A 7,618-nucleotide genomic window follows, 5' to 3' on the forward strand; every position below is an offset into this window, starting at 1 on the left:
ACTGTGAATAATGCATGAGGTACAAGTTATTCTTGTTTTAAATATTAAATACTCAAAATATGGGCTATTCTGATTGAGCATATATATACCACGTGGTGCAAATCTACTACATCCATATGTGATCCCATGCACAAGGCAAGCATGTGCTCTGATGCTGACAGTAGCAAAGTTCTGGAGGACTTCCTTTCCTAAACATCCTCCAGCATAAGGAGGTTTTCTAGTATGTACCCAACAAACATGCGGATATGTTGGAAGTAAATCCTGGCAGCCATAAACAGTCCAGGAAGAATTGTTCTAGTTTTCCTTAAAATATGTTTCAGGGATCACATTTATCTTTTTGATCTCAGGATCCTGATCTCATTTTTATGATAATATTTGTAGACTTTTCCAAATATTTCTCCAGTGCAAGGTAAAACCATCCTTAATCACTTCCTTCTCGTAAACCTTACATTGTGATGTTTGTCATGCAAGCAGTGTTTTCGCTCTTGCCCTTTACGACCTGTTTAATAGTCACATTATTTTGTGCATTCTGGTTCCTCACCCATCACTCGGAAATACCCAGGAACATCAATGATTCAGTCTGCCCCTGAGCTCCTGAAGATGGAATTCAGAATGTCACCTTATTTCGTGACATTTAACTTCTCTTTGTAATCCCTATACTTAGTTAGAGAATTTTCTTCTTCACTTGTTAGCATTATTTGTGCGATCTGTCTGCTCAGAATTACCTTTTTTATTCTTCTTCATGGATCTCAGGAGCTGTGTAATGAATATTGTTCATTCTGACTCACGTATCAGTGCTGTTTCAATCCTGTGAATAAGGAAATGTTTACAGGAATAGGACCTTGAACTAGATCCTGCTGGAGATGACAGAACCGAGATGGCTGAGGATTCCTGAAGAAGGAAACATGATTGCCCTCTTCATATATTGCATTAAAACAGCTGCAAAAGTACACAGGCTAATTTTACAAAAGATACCTAACTCTGTGTTCGTATATATCTGTAGTAATACCATAATTGCTGAAGTTTTTCATAAATCCTTGCTGTATTTCTCAATACAGCCTTCTTATTCCCTTTGGACATGTTTGGCATTGACAGTGAGAAACAAGAGAATCAGTGCCTTTTCTTTTTCTTTTCTTTTTTTCTTTTTCTTTTCTTTTCTTTTTCTTTTCTTTTTTCTTTTTTCTTTTCTTTGTTCTTTTCTTCTTTTCTTTTCTTTTCTTTTTTCTTTCTTTTTTCTGTTTCTTTTCTTTTCTTTTCTTTTCTTTTCTTTTCTTTTCTTTTCTTTTCTTTTCTTTTTTCTTTTCTTTTCTTTTCTTTTCTTTTCTTTCTTTTTCCAAGGTATTTCCAATATTTTTCACTTTTTCCAGATCTACTGAGAATGATTTTTTTTCACAGTTCAGCATGTTTTGTTTTGTTTTGTTTTGTTTGTTTTGTTTTGTTTTTCAGATATGGTTACTAATGATCTCTCCAACAGCCAAATTGCAACAGCTGTATCTAATCATTGTAATGCTCCCTCGTTGGTGACTTGGGTTATAGCATGTTATTTTTGTTCACTTCTTCTAGCTGTATGAGCTGGTTACTGTCACGGTTTTGAACTAAAAATCCACCTGCGTCCGTGACAGGGGGCCGTAGGGCCCCGGAGGGCCTAGGCCGAAAGGAAAAAAAATTAGATTAGAAAAGAAAACAGCGGCAACGATCTAAGGAGGCACACTGTATTTATTAAATTATATAGTCGAAAATACAGGATAATACAATATAATTACATAATAATTGAAATTGAGCTAACGAATCATAGCAAAATTTAGGAGAGAGAATGAGTCCGTGTAACCGAGAGGCCCTACTGTGAATCTGGCGAACGGCCTGAAGGCTCCCACACACTCCGCCTGAACGCCGATTACTCGAAAGACGTCAGTCTGTTCTTGCCGACAAGTTAATATAGAGTCACGGTCCGGGACCTATCGTGTTGTTCCCTGGGAGATGTAGTCTTTTTCTGTAGTTGCAGGATTCAAGTAAAATTATTTCATGCTTTATATGATGATTATGATGTGGGAATACTGTAGCAAAAAAATACCACGAATTATTAAACCATGACATATCCACCCCTATTCTACATCATTACATTATGTTATACCCCATACATACACACTCATATGGTATTAATTGTGAAATAATCAGCAACCTTATTTTCTCAACAATTTTTTATAATTTATTCCATACAAATCCTAAGTGAGAACAAAAACTCTATAACCGTAACCTGACTATTTATTTAATTTGGGAAGGAAAATGGCAAAACTGCCAGAAAAGGAAAAGCATGTCAGCGGTAGAGCGGGGAAAGGCAGCGACATATAGGGCGTTCCCCCACATCAAGAGGTGCACTCATCGCTTTCAGCCACCACAGCAGATTTCCTTGATTGACTTATACTATCTTTCCATGTGTGCTCTACACTGCGATGGCCAGTTTGCAGGATATAGAGGTCCAAGATGGAAAACTTGCTTACAGAATGCCTAATTAAGGTAATATAGAGAAAAGTCGTTCCTGTAACATAAGCTCACTCGTATCTTAAGTCCTGATACCTAATTGAACTATTCTGTACCTAGATTTGACTAATATTTTTCTGAGACTTCTACCTATATATTTACTAGGAAAAATCATGGCCTTGCACGTCCCCCAACATCAAATTCCCTTGTTGGTAACACATTGAACATTCCCATTTTTGTCCATCACCCACCATGTGCACCAGTCCCTGGGCAAAGACAGTACCCCGGAGAGGTTTGCCTTTCCAGATGCTGGAAGGACCCAAACTTGTTTTCCCAACACACTCTTTATTGTGTACTACAGGAACCTTATCTCCCTCCACAGTACGTAGGGAGCTGATTGGTGTAGGACATTACGATTACTAGATCCTGACTGTTGGACCAACCAGGTGGCGTCTGCTAAATGGTTCTCCAGTTTTTATTACGTTCCACCAGCCCAATTTGCTTTCAAGCATAGTTTTTCGAACAATCCCATTGAATCGTTTCATCTTACCAGAAGCTGGTGCATGATAGGGAATATGGTTAAATCCAGCTCAATGCCATTGATTTTTGGCCCCAAGTGTTACAAGGCGAATTTTTAAATGGTCCCATTATCTGATTCAATTCTTTCGGAGTGCCGATGCGCCACAAGGATTTGCTTTTCCAAACACTTGAGATTATGGTGTGTTAATACCGGGCGTCACTGTAGCATGGGTACTGCGTATTGATATTTCGAGCCCCACCCAGTGGTTGTATCTTCCCTCCACCATGGGTGATACATAACGCTTACAATTGCGAGATCGTGGCAAGCGTGATATAATCAACCGGCCATGCCTCTCCATATTTATACTTTCCATCGCCCTTCCCCCAAATAGGTTTCATCCTCTTGGCTTGTTTAATTATGGCGCATGTTTCACAATCATGAAATAACTTGAGCAAGTTAGCGGTCCATAGTTACAGGTCCACCCCCTCGGTCTCTGCCACTTATATGTTGCATCCCTTCCTTGTGACCTGTGAAGTCTTCATGGCCCCGAGCTAGGAATAATTCACCCTTGTTCTGCCAGTCCAAGTCTATTTGAGCCAGCCTTCTCAAATTTTGGCAGCTCGATCAACCTGATGGTTTTTGTATGTTCTTCAGTAGCCTTACTTTTAGGCCATGAGCATCTACATGGGGCGGGCACCTTTACAACAATGTTCCTTATTCGGGCGCATGTCTTTCCACTAGTCACAGCCCAAACAGGTTTACCCTTTCGTTGCCAATTATCATTTTTCCCACTGTTGCAACACCCCCATAAGGCATTGCCTACCATCCATGAATCCAGTATAAAGATGAAGCATTGGCCCACCTCTGCCCGTTCAGCCACATCTAAAGGCCAGCGTGAACAGCCTTTACCTCTGGCGAATTGACTTGATCTCCTTTACCTTCGTCCGCGCTTCTGCAACTTGTTCGTGTGGGGGCTCATACAGCAGCTTTCCATCTGTGATGCTTCCCCACAGTATGACATGATCCAATCTGTGAACAGGGCAAAATTTTCTTTTCGTTTTCTGGTAGCTCTTGTATGGTGGTTGCCTCTTTAGCCACGTTGGATTACCTCTTCTGTAGGTGGTGTTTCAATTTTTTTACTCTCAGGCCAGTCCATGATTCACTTCTAGAATTCCAGGACGGCTGAGTTTTCCGCCATTCTGAAGCTCGATTGAGTAATAATTGAAATCCACTTACTCCAAGGTGGCTCAGTTTAGCGATATGGTTGGAGGGAACCTGTCCTTTTAAACATCCAGTTTATTACTGGCAAGCGACAGGCCGGCTGCTAGAAGAAGGCTGAAACCTCTGTCCCAACCTGAGCTCTGCAGAGGCAGGCCCGAACCCCTCATTAACGGCTAAGATCGTCCTTCTCAGTTTGGAGTGTAGCGCTCTCAGACCCTTTATATGGCTCGACTCCAAAATCCTGGGTCGGTTAACCATCGTCTGGTCTCTCACTGAAGGTCTTTCACAAAACTCCCAGGTGGACCGTTCTCTCCAGAGCAGCAGTGTACGAGGGGATGTTCTTTTCACAAGGACCCATGTAATTCCTTTATTGTGCTACTTTGTGTCCTGTCCCGTCCGTAGCTGGCCCCCAAGGCCACGGGCACGGGCTATTTATTGTTTTATTGCTCATAAAAGCCTGCTGTCTGCTCAGGACCCATGAGAAATTTATCTTCTTTCCGCTGTTTACGCTGATAGGAGAGGGGCTCACTATGTGGCTGTAGTTTGGGACATGCATTCTCCAAAAAGCCCACTACTCCCAGAAAAGATTGGTGGCTGTTTTATTTGGGGGCTGAGACATAGCAGTTGATTTTGTCAATTCCCCAAAACCAAACAGAATCTTTTTGGGGGGCTTTTTTTGGGAAGATGTGACGACGTCCATCTTGCCATTTTATGCCTAAGAACTGGAGTTTCCTGGAGGCCCCTTCACCTTGCTGCCTCTTAATGGCAAAAAACCAGCTTTCAAGAATTGGATTATCTGGTTTCCCTTTCATTGAAAACCTCTGCTGCTGTATGGCCCACACACAATGTTCATCATATACTGCAAGTGCTCGAGGAGCGCATTACCCTGTGTCCAAAACAGCTTGGATTCAAATCCATGGCAAATTGTTGGGCTGTGCTTTCCCACCCCTGGGAGTAACGGTTCCAGGATATTACTGAATACCTCTCCTAGGTTGTAAAACGCAAACTGTGGCCTTAGCCATTTTGAGCAGCCAATGGTGTATGGAGAAAGAATGGACAGAGGCATATTAGCAATATTCAATGTGGACATACCACCTAGGCTTCTTTACTCCAATTCATACTGAGTTCTAGCATGTTCTGGTAGCAGCAGCACTTAGATGGGAGGTGTGAGCTTCATTCAGGGCCACGGTAAATCTTACGTCAGCCGTCCATTCCCCACTGGTTTGACGCACTGGCCATTAATGGGCTGTTTAAAAGGCGATGCGTTTTGCTAATCACTCCCTGAATTTTCTAGATTGCGCGAATTAGCTTTTGGAATGGGGAGCAATGAGTCCCTATTGGGTCAGGTACTGGCCGGTCTGTGAACCCACTTTGGTGGCAATTGGTACCTCTTGTCTTTTACCTGGCAGCAACCCCACAGCGAAGGATCATCTGACAGGACTAGGTAAAGTTGACAGCTGCTTAACACCATTTGCTGTTTACAGCAAGCTATCCCAAAGGCCCATTCGATACCCTTGGATCCTTTGAAATATCCCATCCTTAAGGTAATCGGATTCCCAGTATACATGGAGCCTCTGGACCAGTCACAATAGGGTGCATTCGCCAGTTTTTACCAGTTGAGCTTTATTTCGGCTCCAACATTAGTCAATTCTGGGAACCCCAGTCACTCCATGGATTAAAATTTGGTTGGTGTCCCTTGGTGACTTGAGGGGCATTAGGGTGCATTGTCACAGTGTCACCACCAAGGCTTTATATTTCTGTGGGTGAGATGTGCACAGGCCACTTAATCCACACAGTCATGTATTACTCTTGTTGTGCCCTTTTTTCCCCCCCCCTGGGCTAGGGCGGCAGGGCCCTCTATTGTTTACCTCGGTTGACTTGCAAGCAACTGGAACTCTCCCCCGTTGTGGAAGAGTTCACCTGTGTGGTGTTTTGAGGAATTTGTTATTATTCTTTCACGTCGTGCCTGGTGAAGTGCAGAAGTTGTGTAATGAGTTTTACCACTTTCTTTAGTATCCTCCCCTGTCATGATTACTCAGACAATTACAACAAAGCAAAACGTATGGTCTTATCATTGTTCGTTTTGCTGTGAATTAAGAGGCGGTGATCGTATCGCGTCCACCTCGCTGTCCCATGCTCATTTGCCTTGAATACGAGGAGCGTTTCTTTTTAGATGGTTGAGATTTTCGATGATTACAGGTCCGAGAGGTAACTCATGTTTTTAGCTCTCTCAATAGTATTGCCGATCGTGGAAATCCTGGTTCCATTTCAGCTGGTACCACCGTGGATTCATCTACATCAGGCACATTAGTCCAATTTGTCAATAATTTATCACTTTGTGTTTCCTCCAACTTTGTTCTAACCTTTCACTATTTTAACACCACCATTTGGACAATGGCTGTAAGGTATTAAAGCTTAACTTCATGTTAGCGCTTATACAATAATTCAAGCTCCCTGAAGTCTGCGTATGAGCTTCCAGCATTTATACAGGGGGCTTTACATTTACTCGCGCTTTTTTGTCATATACCAATGCAAGATGCACTGGCTGCTTGTTCTGGAGGCTGCCTTTGTAAAGTCACGCCACATTTGTCGTGCGAACGCTGGTCTGCTTCAGGTCATGTAATTGGTTTGGATTGTTACCGATTGAACTGGGGTGCTTGTAGAGCATTTCCACCAGAGCCCCTTTTCTCGCAAAAATTGGATACCTTTCTCCATATCAGTCCATTTCTTTTTCTCAGGCTCCAAGTCCGTTTAAAGGGGAATCTGTTGTTTATCTCTTACCGACTGATCAACATTCCGCTTCCAGAGGGTGTAGGATCCGATGTTTGGCATGTGCCTATTTACTCTGTCCACACGGTGAGTCCCCTGGAAATGCTACCCAGTTTGGCGAGCTTCACTGCCATCGAGCCACGCACTTGTTGGCACCATCTGTTCCCAGCAGCGAAGTAACCAAGTGACCAGATTTTTCTTTGGCTGACGTGTTTGACAATCGCTGGTTTCTCAGATCTCGGAATTTCACTCAGATCTAAAAGACTCCGACTCATATATGGTCGTTAATACTTTGCTCACCTTTTGCCTATCAAGCATTCCAGTGTTTTGATGTTGGCAGCGTGTGTTGATGAGGCTGCCCCATCTTAAGTTTGGACTCGAGGAAATTCTCGTAAAGAAAATTTTAGCTTTTGGCTCCTCGTCTGACTCTGAACCCTGACTCTGACGCTTGTGTTATTTGCCTTTCCCAGGGCGACCTTCTCACTGCTTCCTCTCTTCCTGAACTTTTCTTTCTTCCTTAACTTTCTCTGCTCCTCTGACTTCTTCTCCTCCTCTACATCTTCTTATAATGCTCTAACAACTCTGCTCGGCCGACTTCCTCTGGTCTTCTGACTCGCTCCTGCTCTCCTG

Source organism: Coturnix japonica, chromosome Z, assembly GCF_001577835.2.
Source record: "Coturnix japonica isolate 7356 chromosome Z, Coturnix japonica 2.1, whole genome shotgun sequence".
Taxonomy (NCBI): Eukaryota; Metazoa; Chordata; class Aves; order Galliformes; family Phasianidae; genus Coturnix; species Coturnix japonica.